The 14690-nt window shown below is 40.9% G+C and overlaps 1 protein-coding gene and 1 pseudogene across 1 annotated transcript in view; both read left to right on the top strand.

Annotated features, from left to right (window-relative positions):
- Positions 1-14690, top strand: part of NR2E1 (nuclear receptor subfamily 2 group E member 1) — a 116218-nt gene that overhangs the window by 53595 nt on the left and 47933 nt on the right. The window lies entirely within an intron of this gene.
- On the top strand, positions 4709-6455 carry LOC102278337 (protein Mis18-beta pseudogene; annotated as a pseudogene).

The following is a 14690-nucleotide window of genomic DNA, read 5'->3' as shown; positions in this document are numbered from 1 at the left end:
GAGAAAAAAGACTAAATTAGTGAGAAAACACAGACTTAGAATATGTGGTGCATTTTTTATCATGTGCCATTCCACAGCAGATGAAATTCAGAGATGTTACATTCAGTTGTGTAAGTTTCACACTGCACAATGACAGAGGAAAATGTTCCATCAGACTATGAATGGAATTGGGTCTTCTGCTCATGGGGGTGGGAGGTAAGGAAGAAGGGTCCCTCACATGCTAGTGATCTTTATTTCACCAATTAATGAAACTGTAATAGACATTGAAAATAATATATTTCATTTGGATGAAATGACAGATTTTAATCTCTGGCCCCAGGCAACTTGGGTCTGACTCTGTCTCTGGCATATATCAGCTGAGTTATCATGGACAAGTTGCTTCATATCTCTGTGTTTCAATTCCTCATCTATAAAATAATAGATAAAGTTTAATAAAAAGAGTAACTGGTTCATAGGTTTTTGAGGATTGAATAAATTCATACATATAAATAGATAGGATAGTATCTAGCACATAGTAATTGCTCAATTAATATTAGCTATTGTTATCATGTATTATATTGAAAGACATGTATTTTGTGACAAGGGATAGAAACACAGCTTTCTTACTGTTCTGTTTGCACGCGTGCTAAGTTGCTTCAGTTGTGTCCGACTCTTTGCGACGCTATGGACTGTAGCCCACCAGGCTGTTCTGTCCATGGGATTCTCCAAGCAAGAATACTGGAGTGGTTTGCCATGCCCTCCTCCAGGGGATCTTCCCCACCCAGGGATTGAACCCACATCTCTTACGTTTCCTGCATTGGCAGGCAGGTTCTTTACCACTAGTGCCACCTGGGAAGCCCACTGTTCTGTTTAGAAAACAGTAAAGGCCCTACATGGTTTGGCAGGAAGAAGGTATATACTCAAGTAGGACAGAACAGGTTTAGTTCTGTTATAACCATCTATTGTGACCTTGGCTATGTCCTCTATAGCTGCAGTCTCCTCATAAGCAAACTGAGGATGATGAAAGTATCTATCTTGCAAGGCTGGTGTGAAGATTAAAGACAAAACATGGAAAGTGTTCAGTACAGTGCCTGACCCTGGACAGACTCTCAAATAGTGTTAGCTATTGGAGTAGCTATTGAAATAGTGTTAGTACACTGGAGTAGAGACAAGACATGACATTTGTATACTGTTATATATAGTCAATGTTCCAGCTTTGGTGAAAAAAATCTTCTCCCCCACCTCAGCCAAGGACAGTGATCTAAAAATTATTATGTGGGATTTATATTCAGGCCCAAGCCCTCTTCTCAGTTGCTGGACCTTGGTGTTTGTCCTGCTTCCCCCAACTCGTTCTAGGCCCTGGTCAAAAGAAACATTTGCAGGAACTCCGAAAATAGGCCAGGGGAGATAGAGAGTATATCCTTAGTGCGTTTTTGATGTGTGAGTGTTTCAAGTACGAGACTTATCAGCTCCATGAGGACAAGGATCATGTCTATTCAACATGTTCCCAGTATCCTTGGTGAGTATTTGTTGAATAAGCTTAAAAGAAACGAATACACTATTAATGACTTTCTTGTACAGTAGCAACTTAGTTAAACATATACTCAGTGAATGAGCCCTCAACTTATATATTTGTTTTCCTACTTTACTACTTTCACTTTGTGAAAAAAAAAAAAAAGCCAAAAGAACTAGTTCCTATGAGGAATTTGGTATAAAAAAAAAAAAAAAAAACCCTAATATGATCTAGAATATGCACAAATTCCGGAGAAGGCAATGGCACCCCACTCCAGTACTCTTGCCTGGAAAATCCCATGGATGGAGGAGCCTGGAAGGCTGCAGGCCATGGGGTCGCTGACGGTTGGACACGACTGAACGACTTCACTTTCACTTTTCACTTTCCTGCATTGGAGAAGGAAATGGCAACCCACTCCAGTGTTCTTGCCTGGAGAATCCCAGGGACGGGGGAGCCTGGTGGGCTGCTGTCTATGGGGTCGCACAGAATCGGACATGACTGAAGTGACTTAGCAGCAGCAGCATGCACAAATTCAGCCCAATTTCCTGTCCTTGTATATGGAGATCATTCACACTGTAAAAGTCATTCAACAAACATTTATAGTACAAGTCCTATATACCAGAGATAAAAGCTGAAGCTTTCAACTTTCAAGTTAATTTTACATATAAATTGAGAGTGATTACCCCCAGATAAAAAGAAAAGTATTTCGACCGTCATTTCCTCTTTCTCATATGAGGAAAGCAGGGCTCAGAGAGGCTCAGTGACATGCCAGAGGTTCCTTGGCTGATACAGCTGGGATGAATGTAGTGTTCTGACTCTCTAAACTCAGTACTGTTTCTACTTTTCCCTGAGATCTCTTCCATGGGAATTGCTATTAAAACTTACGATTCACGTATCACCAAAAGGGAGCAAATATTGTCACTATCTTAAAAAGAGAGGAAAGTAAACATTTTAGAAATACTTTACAATAGAGTTTTTTTAAATAAAAGAAATTTGTGGTTAACACAAAATTTTTATCAGAAAATGAGTCATAATACTTCACTCAGTATGCCTATTATCCAAACTTAAATTTAATTATTTAGGACTTAAAATAGACAAAATAAGGTATCTTTGGACATTTCTAACAATCTGAACAGAAATTTTCAGCATGAATTTCCTCAGTGGATGTTTTATGATTGACAACCCCGGCCAGGCCCATCCCACCTTGAGGTGGCTGAGAGAGCCTTTGTAAGAGAGGATGGGTAGACCTGCCCAGGTGAACTAACATGAGAAGCCACAGGGCCTGGTGGTAAGGAGCAAGGTGGGGGAAAGAGGAAGAAATAACTGTAGTTTCCCAAGAAGTCCCGCTAGACTTCCACTGTATCCATTTAATAACGACCCCTCCCCCAATACATAAGTAAGTTTGAATGGGTCTTTAACCCTTACAGTCAAATTTGCTTTGATTAGGACAGTTATGACAAAGGCCACCCTCAAGACGAAATGGAGGTGAGGTGTAAAGAATCATCCCAGAGAAAACTGCAGTGCCTTGTGTCCTTCAATCTCCCCACCCTCACCTACTTCTTAGCCACTCTCCTATAGGTGTCCCACACTCACATTCTGACCTTTGCATCTGAAAGATCCTAACTGCTGTCCTTTTAAACCTGTCCTTTTTGCAAAGTGCCTCAAGTTTCAAAATCAGTTACAATGAGCTTTTCAGGTAGGTGCTAAGATCTGACCAAGTAACTTACCCTAAAGTGAGTTATGCCTAGAGAAATCACAATGCAACAGAAGATCTTATGAGCGTAAATGAAACTCTGATCTGTGGGGTTTATGTGTGAAATGTTTCAGGGGCCCATGCATAGAGTCTCTGGGTCAGGTGCTCACCCTGACCAATAAGCTGAGGACACAGGAGCATGTACCCCATGAGGCAGGTGAGGGTAGATTATTTTAGAAGGGGATATGTGTGGGGGCAGTGATTGCTATCTCCTTTAGATGGTCCTTATATTTGTCTACTCAGGCTACCATAACAAAATTCTATAGATTGTGTAACTCAGACAACAGAAATTTATTTTCTTATAGCTTTGGAAGCTGGAAAGCCCAGGATCAAAGTACTGGTCAATCTGGTTTCTGGTGAGAGCTCTCTTCCTAGCGTACAGATGTGCATCCTCACGTGAGGAAGAGAGGACTCCAGTGTCTCTTCCTCTTCTTATAAGGATGCCAGCCCTATTGATTTAAGGCCCCACTTTTATGGCCTCATTAAACCCATGTCACCCCCCAATAAACCCTATCTCCAAATATAGTCACACTGGGGGGTTAGGACTTAAGCATATGAATTGAGGGGGCATATTCAGTCCATAACATTCTGACCCCTGCTGCTGCTGCTAAGTCACTTCAGTCATGTCCGATTCTGTGCGACCCCATAGATGGCAGCCCACCAGGCTCCCCTGTCCCTGGGATTCTCCAGGCAAGAACACTGGAGTGGGCTGCCATTTCCTTCTCCAAAGCATGGAAGTGAAAAGTGAAAGTGAAGTCGCTCAGTCGTATCCAACTCTTAGTGACCCCATGGACTGCAGCAAATACACGTACTCCATCCTTACAACCCCTAAGGTTTTAATTTATTCTGGCATCAACTCTAAAGTCTAAAGTCCAGAGTCTAATCTAAATAGCATCTAAATCAGAAATGGGTGAGACTCATCCTAAAGAAAAACTCCTTTCCTAACCAGACAAGTTAAATGTTGAAAATACAGTGGGGAGGCAAGCATAGTATAGACATTGTTGTTCCAAAAGGAAGAGACAGGAAAGAAGGAAAGAGTGACAGGTCCGAGGCAAGTCTAAAACCTAGCAAGAGAAATTCCATTAGATCTTAAAGGCTTGAGTATAATCCTCTTTGGTTTGATGCATTGCCCTCGGGGCCACTGAGGTGGCAGTATCACCCTCAAGGCTCTGTGGGCAGCCCTACTCCTCCAGCTCTCTGCTGAGAGCCCTCACCATGGCTTTTTTCAAGGGCCCCAGGTTCTGAAACCAGGAAGGAAACAGCCTTGCCCCCTGGGCCTATGTTAGGCAGCTCACCTTCATATCATTCTCTTTTCTTGAAGGATAGCCCATGTTAGCAACCTTCCTTCATTCTATCCCATTTTCTTGAAGCTAGCAGCATTTCTGGTGGTATAATCTCTATTTCTGGCATCTGCTGAGATGACTGATTGGATCTATGGTTCACACTCATCTTAATCTCATTAAAAGGCTGTTCAGCCACCCACACCCTTAGAGTTCTCTTCAGAACATCTACCTCATTTTTTTTGTGATGGATACTTTGAGAATTTTCCAGTCTTTAAGTTCCAGTTCCTTTTTGCTTGAAGATTCTTTCTTCAACTCATCTCTTTCCTCTTGTATTTTATTAAAAGCAGTAAGGATGACTCAAGCTACATCTTCAATACTTTGCTTTAGAAATCACCTTTGCTAAATACCCAGTTTCATTGCTGGCAAGTTTAATCTTTCACAAAACACTATAGCACAATTCAGCCAAGTTCTTATCCACTATATAATAAAGAGCACCTTTCCTCCAGTTTCCAATAACCTATTCCTCACTTCTACTTGAAATTTCATGAGAATAGTCTTTAACATTCACATTTCTGCAAACATTCTGCTAAGTATTTTCTAAGAAGATGCAGGCTTTCTCTCTAGCTCTCTTTTTTCTTTCTGAGCTCTCACCAGAATCACCTTTAACATCCATGTTTCTACCACTAGTCCCTTAATGGCAATATAGACTTTTTATTAGCATGCACCTCAAAGCTCCTCTGGCCTCCACCTATTTTCCAGTTCCAAAGCAGCTTCCACATTTTTAGGTATTTGTTACAGCAGCATTCTACTTCATGGTACCAAAATCTGTATTTGTCAGGGTTCTCTGGAGAATCAGAACCAATAGGATGAATATCTATATAGAAATAGATTTGTTGTAAGGAATTGTCTCACACATTTATGGAGGTTGACAGGTCCCAGAATCTGCAGTCAGCAACCTGGACCCACAAGAGTTAATGGTGTAGTTGCAGTCCAAGTTCAAAGGCCTGAGAACTAGGAGAGCCAATAATGTACAGTTAACCCTTAAACAACATCAGTTTGAACTTTAAAAGTCCATTTATATGCAAATTTTTTCACTAAATACTTACTACACCATCCAAGGTTGGTTGATTCTGCAGATGCAGCTTTGCAGATGAAGGGCTAACTGTACATAACTTTGTACAGTTGAGGGTCGGCACCCCAACAGTGGCATTGTTCAAGAACCAAGTATAGGCAGGAGGATGGCAGCTCAGCCTCAGAGGCATTGCTCTCACTTTGCAAAGCAGCTGTGGGGTGACTTTTGTGATGGGGATAAGAAGGCGATTGATGAACCTTCTTTTACAACTTCCATGGAGTGAGACATGCAAGTGGTGAAAGGGTCTTCTCTGCTCAGCCCTGCAGGGCTGGAGCTGGAGGAGATGCCATCCAGCCCATGACTGCTGTGGTGGTTGCAACCAGAGAGGTGCTCCATGTTCCAGTATGCACAGCACCGTGCTGTGCTCACTGACTCTGTGCACCTCCCCTGGGACCTGTTGAGAGCCCCTGGGGCCAGGAGCTTCTCCAGAGTCACAATAATGTAGTTTAGGAGGCTCCCTTCTTCGTTGGCCTTGAAAGTTCCCTCAAAGGCAACACTTAAAACCTTTTACTCTGTAGTTCCTGTGATATTTCCATTGGTTTCCATCTGTATTCTACCTATGCTGCCCTGGCTGCCTTGAGAGGTCACTTCTGCCTTTCCAGTGACAAAATGGTGTGTTTCTTCTTAAAAGCAAAAGCCATAGTAGATGCACCCGAGATGGATATTCACAACACATCTCTACCAGAAATGGTTGCAGATCTGAAAGAGAAGATGATGTTAGTGCATACTCATTTAAATTTGCTCTTGAAGATTCTAAAGGAAGTGATTCTTGATCAGTTCAAGGCAAAAGACTGATCCAGAATCAAAGCTGGAGTATCAGGGTCAGGCCTTATTGCTGTCTTCAACAACTGGTGCTATTTGATCACTTCTCAAGAAAGATCAACTTCAAGAATAGATGGGAGGGGCTTCCCTGGTGGCTCAGTGGTAAAGAGTCTGCCTGCCAATGCAGGAGATGTGGGTTTTATCGCTGGTCCAGGAAGATCCTACATGTTGTGGAGCAACTAAGCCTGTGACCACAGCTATGAGCCTGCGCTCTAGAGTCCAGAAGCCGCAGCTACTGAATCCACATGCCACAGCTACTAAAGCTCACGCACAAAACGGCCCATGCTGTGCAACGAGAAGCCACTGCAATGAGAAGCCCACGCACCACAACTAAGAGAGTAGCCCCTGCTCACCACAACTAGAGAAAAGCCTGCACAGCAATGAAGACCCAACACAGCCAATAAATAAATAAAATTATAAAAAAGAAAAAAAATCAGCTGTAGCTCCAGTCCAAGAACTGGTGGTCTCAAGATCCAAGAAGAACCGATGTTTCATCTCAAGTCCAAAGGCAGGAAAAAACTGATATCCCAGCTCAAAGGCTGTCAAGTAGGAGGTGTTCCTCTTACTCTTTTTGTTTATTCAAGTCCTCAACTGATGCATAAGCCCCATCCACATTAGGAAGGCCAATCTGCTTTACTCAGCTACTGATTTGAATGTTTACTTCAGTCTAAAACACCCCCACAGACACATCCAGAATAATGTCTGACCAAATATCTGGGTATCCCTTGGCTCATTCAAGTTGATACATAAAATTAAACATCACAGTTCTCAACCTCATATACATACAACCTTAGATACATAAGTGCACATTGGAATCCCACTTTAAGTTGGAGCTTTAAAAACATACCATTCTATAGTCCTACCCTCAGAAATCCTTAGGTAATTGGTCTGAGGTGCATCTTAGAAATTTTCAAAGCTCCTCTGATGTCTCTTAAAATGCAGTTAAGGTGGACAGATAAAGTGCTTCAGCAAGCAATCTTTGAAGCAGGGAAGTCACACGGGAGCAATTTATGTGTGTGGCTCAGCCACCACCAACTAGCCACTAAGAGACTGTTAATTCAATTAGTTGAGGGTCCTTTATACATTGCTAACCATAGCAGCAAAGAAATATGAAGCAATTTAACAACATGCTAAGTACACATTACAATAAAACTGAAATCAAAGGTACAAAGCTTTGGGGGCTGGGAATAGAGATCCTTTGGATGGGGAAGGTAATTGCTTTACAATGTTGTGTTAGTTTCTATTGTACAACAGTGTGAATCAGCTGTAAGTATACATATATCCCCTCCCTCTTGAGCCTCTCTCCCACCCATCCCCATCCCACCCGCTAGGTCATCACAGAGTACCAAGCTGAGCTGCCTGTGCTATACAGCAGCTTCAGTGTTGGGGTATTATGTTAAATTTTCATGTTGATAACATATAGAGCTATGACATGGGCTTCCCCAGTGGCTCAGTGATAAAGAATCCTCCTGCCAATTCAGGAGATACAGGAGATAGGAGTTCGATCCCTGGGTTGAGAAGATCCCCTGGAGGAGGGCATGGCAACCCACTCTAGTATTTTTGCCTGGAGAATCCCATGGACAGAGGAGCCTGGTGGGCTAAAGTCCATAGGGTTGAAAAGAGTTGGGCACGACTGAAGCAACTGAGCACACAGAGAGAGCTAAGACATGTAAAGCTTGTGTTTCATAATTTATGTTTTTTTATTCCGTGCGCTTTTAATCATTTAGCTGTTTGACAGTTACTACTATTTCCTCTGTAAAGCTGGGGACACTTGCCCTCCCTCTTTTTCCTCAGCCCTGTGCCTTCAGCCAGGAAGGGAGGGATAACTAAAGGGGCTGCTCACAGGACCTTGGTGGCAGGTGCTGTTCCAGGCCCTGGTCTGAGCCATGAAGTTTAGCCTCCTGTGTGGGGAGGAGCTGGGAGGATGACAGAGGAAAGGAACTCTCCTTGGCTGAGAAAGACAAGGGCCTCGGTGTGAGTAACTTTGTATGTGTAGAATAGTAGTTTTGGTCCTTTCCATGGTGATGCTAAGAACTGAGAGTGACACTCCCTTGTCTGAGCAACCCTTACCCACTCTGGGGTGGCATAAGTAAGGCAAACCAAAATGGCGATGTACTGTCTAGGTGAGGTTTTGTACGGTATTTGCTCAATATCAGTCCAGAGAGACACAGAGGTACATAGAAATGTTTTGCGTGGTAAACAAGGGCCACATTGTTTTGTTCCAACTTTTGCCATTGAAGAATTATGCAAAAACTCCCAAGACTAAAAGATGCCGATACCTTAAGAACTTACTGATAACTTGGAAAACCATAGAACCAACCCTGTAATGTAGTTTAAAAAATAAGTATCACAGTGTAGACAGTTGGGGAAGATGGATGGTGGTGATAGGTACACAATAAAGTGAATGTACTGAATGCCACTGAATTGTACACTTAAAAATAGTTTAAATGATGTAGAGAAAAAAAAAGTTCTATATTAAAAAATAAAGGCATTTCATATTCAGAATTAACACCACCTTAAATACATAATACCAAAACAGAAGCCCTGAAGGCTCTACTGTCTAAATTACAAATTCTGGGTTCAAGTAAGCAGGAGAGGAGACAAGAAACGGGATGGCAGAGAGGTCGTGACTATGCAACCACCACCAAATACGCAGACTTCTATTTCCCTTGTGGTTCTCAAGATGGCAAAGAGACTCAAAAGTTTTTCCTTAGTTGAGCTGGTGTTTTGGTTGCAGAGAATCAACAGGAAGGGAGAGAGACAGGGAGAAGTCTTCCTCCTCAAAGCAACCAAAAGAGTCCGGGAGCCCACCAGACCTGGACAGCCGCGCCCAGCCCGAGCTGCCCTAGTCCTCGGCACTGCTGGAGCCGCGGTGCTGCCGCAGAGCGTCTGGCACCGCGGCCCACCCCGGGGGAGAGCTCCTAACTCCCAGGGCCTCCTGTGGCTTCCAGGCGGGAGCAGAAGCTTCTCCCCCCTCCCTCGTGCTCCCTCGCCTTCCAGGTTCAATAAGGATTACATCATGGAACAAGAATGCGGGGCAGCCTGAGACTCAAAGCCGTCACAATCAGCGGCTGGTTAACTGTACTGTTGCTGAAACACATCCTTCCCACCCCCTCCTTTCTCCCCTCCCCCACCCCAGACCTCTGCTTTTCGTACTATTAAGGATAGCATTATTGGGGAGAGGAAAATCTGATCAAAACTGTCGACCGCCAACAGCAGACTTTCTATGGATTCTATAAAGGCCACCTTAACAATTTCCCTAATTAATGGATGACATCTTTGGCTGAAGGAGAGGCGATGGATTCGACTCTGTCTTCGTCTTTGTTAACCTTCTAATTAACTTTCGTAGGTCACCCAGGTCTCCCAAACCTAAAAAGTGAAGAGGCCCATTGTGTGAGGAGCAGTAAACTTACTTTTTCTGCTGGGGTACTTAAAAGGAGAACGATTATAGGCTGAGAAAAATAACTCCATTTAAAAGCTTTGTGGCTGCAGAGAATGCATAGGTCCCTCCCTTAGAAAATAATTGAAACACCTTTTATACCAATATTTCTATGCATAATAAAAACAAATTAGCAAAATGCATCTAAATTCAGCAGCACTTTCAAATTACCTTTTTTGGAATGTAAGCCTCTACAAGTCAACAAAGGAGCAGGAGTTTAGAGAGAATATTGCAACTGCAACAGCTCTCAGTCTGTATGCAGAGTGAGTGCAACATTGGGCCAGGCTGGGATATCTGAGTCACCTCCTGGAAGAAATGCTTCTAATTTACTGCCTTTGCCCAGGCTGGGTGTGGACTGCCAGGGGGACCCAAAGACTGTTCGCAAGTGAGCAGGTCTTTTTTTTGGATAGCATTGTCTTTGGAAGTTCAAAATGTTTAATGGTCTTGGTGAAAAACAGAAACCACCATCGTAGAAAAGCCAGAAAGCAAGTGAAACTTCACCATGATCATTGGAATTGATAAAACAAATTTTAAAAATATAAGAGGGGTTCTTGTTGGAATTTTCATTTTGGTAGCTTTTTCAGACTATGCAGATGTATTGTGGTTTCTGCCCCAGTTCCTTGGCATCTCTGGCCCAGCAGAGGAGACACTGAGGGAAGAGCAGGTGCTCAGCCTAAAGTGGAACTGAAATGAAGGCTCCTTTAAAGGCGGGCTTTGCCTAAAGGGAATGAGATTCCTAACCCAAGGAAAACAGTAGTGTGACTTTACTATTGTTTTCTGATTACAAACAGAACCAGAGTTAATTGTAGAACAGTATAAAGATTTTAAATACTGTCAATATTTTAATCATGCCTTTCCATTCATTCTCCTATGCATCCTCAAATTTTTACCCATTTCATTGTTATATTCTTTTTTTAGTTCCTGTAATACCATAACATTTTTTTCTGTATTACAAGTGAGAACAAGATCCTGTCCTGCCCACACACCCAGATTGAAGGTGTAGCGGGTAACTTTAAGAAATCTCTTTTCTGAAAAGCTGCCACTTGTGGAGAAAACAGTGCTCTCATGCATTGCTGTGGGAATTTAAATTGCTGTAACCTCTCTGGAATAGAGAGAAATTTGGCTTTATTTATAATATTACAAAAACATACCTTCTTTGAGGTAGTAATGTCTCTTTAGGAAGCTTCCCTAGAGATATAACTACCGTAAGTACAAAATGGCATATGTAGAAGTTACTCTTTGCAGCAGTGTTCATAATATATTGAAAGCTATCTAAATGTCCACTAATAGGGGACTGGTTAAAGAAATACAGTATATCCATCAAGTGGAATATTATGCAGCTATAAAAAAGAGATGAGTATGCTCATTATATGCCAATTTGGAATGGTCTTCATAACAGCCTGTTGAGTAAAAAACAGCAACAACAAAATACAGCAGAACAGTGATGTAAATTATGCTGTTTGTAGGGAAAGGCGAGGTTTAAATATTCATAAACATTTTCTTCTAGTAGCAGTTATCTTGGGAGAAGAGACCTGAGTGGCTGAGGAACAGCTGTGGGAGGGAGAATGCTGTATAACTTTTGTATCATTTGAATTTGTACTGTGTGAATATATTGCCTATTCAAAAAATTAAAACATAATTTTAAAATGTCAAAAAGAGAAAGGTTGCCATTTTCTAATCTGCTCTGTGCATAGCTCTATACAATTCAAGGGTAGCCCAGTCATGAGATGTCCTATTTATTTCCATATACTAAATAGCTTATTTTAGATTTCTCAAAGTCTGCCTAGATTAAAAGATCCCTAAAATGGAAGGTACACAGTCACTCTCTCTTTGAAATCTTTAAATGTTTCTTAATGAAAACAGAATAATGCATTCTGTGATTTAATTGTTCAAATTTAAAGTTCAACAAACTGTAAGTCTGTATAAATGAAACATTCACGGGCTTCATCAGCACGTACATTGGGACAAATGCTTTGGGCCTCAGAGTAATGGAAATACTTTGAGATGTGCCAAGAAACATATAAAGAAGTCAAATATTTTGGTATTATTCTGTTGTTTATTTTGGCTGCACAACATGGCTTTTAGGATATTAGTTCCCCGACCAAGGACTGAACCCTGGCTCAAGGCAGTGAAAGCATAGTCCCAACCACTGGACTGCCAGGGAGTTTCCAAATAAAATCCTGTATTACACAAATTCTTTTTGCTCACAATAGTCTGATTTACTTGTATCAATCAGTTTAAGTTATTCATGGTTTATGAGCTATACTATTTTTAGTGATTAAACTAAAACCTAGAACCAATGTTACCCTCTCCTCATTCCTCAGCCCATTCTGTCAAATGGCATTGGAAATGATTAGGCTGAACATATGAAATTAGTGTGTGTCAGTGGTACAATAGCAGCAGTTTCAAGTTTCAGCCTAATAATTTTCATCATCATAATGTTGTTGCCTATAGCTATATAACAGAGATATTGTTATAGCTGTCTGTCCACCATCCATTTCTTTCTTCCTTGTTAGCAGAATTCCCATTTAATTCCCATTTAGTAAGGCAATAAATCTCAATTCAACTATATACATGGGATTCTCATTTCTTTTGTCTGTGATTGGTTTAGATTTGGGCATGTGATACAGTTCTAGGCCAATGAGATATAAGAAAAGACAACTAAAAGTTTCTGAGACAGATTTCTCTTCCACCAGACATTTTTAGGTCCAGATGGATTGCCCAGAGTTCCTGCAGTCATTTTACTACTGTTAATACAAAATGTGCAGACATCATGGGCATGCTAGGATGACACAATAGGAGAAAGGAAGTTGGATCTCCATAATAGTACTGAGTGGTTGTATTAAACAACTCTGTAATCCTCTGACCTTGTGCTTCTTGTTAAATGACATGATAATTTTCTGCACAGTTTAAGCCATTTTGAATTGGTTTTCTGTTACATTCCAATAATAGACCATCGTGGTAAATATTTTTACCACTTTAAGTGGTGTGAAGCCCAGGTAGTATCCTGTAAAAGCTCCTCAAGAAAAGAAACCTCCTTTAGTAGTTCTGTTTTGTAGTCCTCTAGTAAAAATTCTCTTAAATCATAAAAATGCCCCCTCAACATCTTTAGTCATTAGTGAAATGCAAATTAACACCATAACAAGATACTGCTTCACACCCACTAGAATGGCTATAAGCAAAAAGATGGACAATAACAAATGTTGTACATTGCTGATGAAAATAAAATGATGCAGCCACTTTGGAAAATAGTTTGGCAATTCCCCCGAAAAGTTAAACATAGAGTTATTGTATAACCAGGTAATTCTACTCCTAGATATATGTTCAAGAATATTAAAAATATAACATTTACACAAAAACATACACAGGAATGTTCATAACAGCATTATTCATAAAAACCAAAAGGGAAAGAAAGCACAAATGTCTATCAACTGATGAATGGATAAATAAAATGTAGCATATTCATCTACAGAATATTTGGTTATAAAAAGAAATGAAATACTGATGCATACTACAAGATGAGTCTTGAAAACATTATGCTAAATGAAAGAAGCCAAACATAAAATACCACACAGTATATGATTTCACTTATATGAAATGTCCAGAATAGGCAAATTCATAGAAACAGAAAGTTTCAAAATACATATGACCAATTTTTTAAGACTATTTTTTATGTAATCAAAGCTGCATTTTTGCAGTCATTTAAGCAAAAATGAGTGAAGATTCTATCCTCCAGAAAACTGTAAACTTCATGAAAGCATTGTCCCCCTCCTGTGTCTTGGTGCCAGCACATCCAACTGGACCACACACACTGCAGAATACGTAAGTGAATGGATCTTGGTGCATTTTCTGAACAATTCTGGGCTTAGTTCCTAAAATAGGCCTCTGTTCACTTATCTGCAAAATGGGGCTAGAGCAGTAACTACTTTAGAGGATGAATGTGAGGATTAAATGAGATACGAGAGCTCATTTAAACTTTGCAGAGTTCCTGGGACATAATAAGCATTAATAAGAGATAGTCATTGCTGTTTTGTTTTATTGTTGTTTTAAGTATTAGTACTGTTATTGTATTTTGGAACCTTATGCCCACTCATCACAAGATGTAGACATTTTTTATCAGCTGGCATGAGCAATTCTTGAGTGATATTGTTTAAGTATATATTCGTTCTTAGAAATTGAAGAAGAAAGGATTAGTAATTTCCAACAAAAAAGTGTTGGAAATTCAGATTCAACAGTCATAGGATTTTATAACAGCATATTAGTACATGAAAAAAATTTACAAAAGTATAATAGATTTGCTATTGTTCAGTTGTTCAGTCTTGTCCAACTCTTTGCAACCCCATGGACTGCACCAAGCTAGGCTTCCCTGTCCTTCACTATCTCCCGGAGTTTGCTCAAACTCATGTCCATTGAGTCAGTGATGCCATCCAACCATCTCATCCTCTGTCATCCCTTTCTCCTCCTGCCTTCTGTCTTTCCCAGCATCAGGGTCTTTTCCAGTGAGTCAGCTCTTTGCATCAGGTGGCCAAAGTATTGTAGCTTCAGCATCAGTCCTTCTAATGAATATTTAGGGTTGATTTCCTTTAGAGTTGACTGGTTTGATGTCCTTGCTGTCCAAGGCACTGTCAAGAGTCTTCTCCAGCACCACAATTCAAAAGCATCAATTCTTCAATGCTCAGCCTTCTTTGTGGTTCAGTTCTCGCATCCATACATGACTACTGGAAAAAACTACATGTGCTCAGTCGCTCAGTCGTGTCCGACTCTTTGTG

This window comes from Bos mutus, chromosome 9 (assembly GCF_027580195.1).
Source record: "Bos mutus isolate GX-2022 chromosome 9, NWIPB_WYAK_1.1, whole genome shotgun sequence".
Lineage (NCBI taxonomy): Eukaryota > Metazoa > Chordata > Mammalia > Artiodactyla > Bovidae > Bos > Bos mutus.
Note: the sequence above shows the minus strand (reverse complement) of the source record. Positions and strands in the feature narration are given on the sequence as shown.